Genomic DNA, 2,500 nt, shown 5'->3' with positions numbered 1-2,500 from the left:
ACAATATAATAATATATATATAATAATATAAATAATAAGATAATATAGATATATATAATGATTAATAATAAAATTATTATACTATAATAATCATAATGATAATGATGATAAAAATGATAATGATAAATAATAATAATAATAATAATAAAATAATAATAATAATTAAAATAATATATAAATAAGATCATAACAACAACAACAACAATACTGGTAATAATAATAATAATTATGATAATAATAGTAATAATAATGATAATAATAATGATGATGATAGTATTGATATTATTACCACTAATAATAATAACAATAATAATAATTACAAAGATAATAAAAATGATAATGATAATTACTACAACACCACAATCACCACAACAACAATAATAATGACAGCGATGATAATAATGATAATGATAATAAGAACACTACTACTTCTAATGGTAATACAGATGATGATATGACAGAAACAATAACAGTAATAAAAGTAATCATTGTTATCAGTATCATCATTATCATCTTTATCATTATTATTTTTTATTACTGTTATTATTATTGATGACTTTTATTGTCAGCATTATCGATATTATAGTCATTATTATTATGATGATGATGATGATGATGATGATGATGAGATGATGATGATGATGATGATGATGATGATGATGATTATATTGTTTAGATTATTATATATATATGATGATTATATTTATTATTATTAGTATATATGATATACAACAAAGAAAAACAACAAACAACACAATAATGATAATAATAAAGATAATGATAATAATAACAACAACATTAATAATAATAATGAAAAAAACATGATAATGATAATTCTAATAATGATAATGATAATGATAACATTAATTATAATAATAATACTGATAATGTTAGTAATAATAATAGTATTTCATTATCTCACCTCCTTCCCCACACCCGATATACGTTCTACATTATTTAACGACTGCGTTACCTTTAAGAAACATTTGCTCATTATCTAAATGAAAACTCCTCCTATAAATCTGAAAGGAACATTAAACTTTCATCAGCCTGTCAGCCATTTGCACCGAGTGGATGGCAAGGAAACCATAGCGCTACGATGGTGTGGTGGCCACAACACCACAAGGCAGAAATACGAGTTCCACTTCTTGCATAGCCATTCTCTCGCCCAAAGTATAAAGACATTTTTGGCTGATCAGAGAGGAGGTAAGAGTTGGGCTACGGTTTCCCATAAGGTACCGTAAGTATAATTGCGGTGAATGATGAACCTCACACACACAGACAAGAAAAGAGAAGAAGAAGAAGAAGAAGAAGAAGAAAAAATCCCACACGCTATCCATGCAAAATAGGGGTGCGATGTATGCGCCGGCAAATACGGTATTTGCAAATGTGAAACTCATTTTTTCCAGCTTCAAGGACAGAGAACCCTATAATTTTCTAGTGGTAATACTTTATAATCCTTGCACTTAATGTTCTCAATTAATCATTACACTTCTAGGGCCGAGAGCTAGAAGGGCCAGTGTCCAAAAAAGGACAATTTTGAGAAAAGTTTACCACCGAATTGGAACTTTTTTTCTGTAAGTGTTACAAAGGCTAATATCATCAGTGTAACAGGAACGCCACACGAACATTTCTTCGAAATCCAATGCACCGAAAATCATTATTCCAACGCGTAACTGGTCGCCACGAAAGGCTGCATTTGAATATATAGCTTCTGCTTTTCTAGATTTTTCTTATTGTCAATATGCGATTTCCAGGTAATTACAGGTAATAGATTTTACATTTACAGAAAGGAAAAAAAAACATGATGTAAATGCATTATAGAACTATTGTCAAAGGAAGTTTTATTCATATTTTAAGCCACAAAATGGTAGAAAAACTGTTTAAACCTCAACAGCAGCAAATGCCTTCATTTATTATTTGATAAGAGAAAGTTTTTCGTTATGAAAGTTATTTCGTTGTGTACAAAGAAATGTCCTTAAAAGGATTAGATTAATGCAACACAGTTTGATTAGTCATAGAAAAAAAAACACTTTTATTTCGCGAATTATTATTTCTGGTTTTCAATTAACGGAGCAAACTATCAAAGGCGTTTTTTCTCAACATTATGACATTGGACCTTCTTGCTCTCGGCCAATAGCCTACTGAAGAGCAAGACGGATTATGGCGTGAAAGCAGAACAAGTGGCTAGCAACACAGACCTTGTATATTAACGACTATAGGTATGGGGGATGGGCATGGCGACCTTAGATGTGGCTGAACGCTTGGGTGGACGTGTGTCCGTGTTTGTATTTTTCTCGTTATTCATACTTTTTTCTCTTTTCCTTGCCCAACTGCTAATTTTCATTATTGCCATAATCACAATTATATAATGATAATGATCAGTATCATTATTATTATTATATTATTGTTATTATTTATATCATTAATGTTGCTATTACTATTATTATCATAATTATTATCATTATCACTACAGCTACTATTGCTCCTATTACCCTAA

The 2,500-nt window shown here is 29.3% G+C and overlaps 1 protein-coding gene across 1 annotated transcript in view; it reads left to right on the top strand.

Annotated features, from left to right (window-relative positions):
- Positions 1 to 2,500, top strand: part of LOC119586216 — a 21,532-nt gene that overhangs the window by 1,750 nt on the left and 17,282 nt on the right. The window lies entirely within an intron of this gene.

This window comes from Penaeus monodon, chromosome 3 (genome assembly GCF_015228065.2).
Source record: "Penaeus monodon isolate SGIC_2016 chromosome 3, NSTDA_Pmon_1, whole genome shotgun sequence".
In the NCBI taxonomy this organism is placed as follows: domain Eukaryota; kingdom Metazoa; phylum Arthropoda; class Malacostraca; order Decapoda; family Penaeidae; genus Penaeus; species Penaeus monodon.
This window is presented reverse-complemented; position numbering and strand designations above follow the sequence as displayed.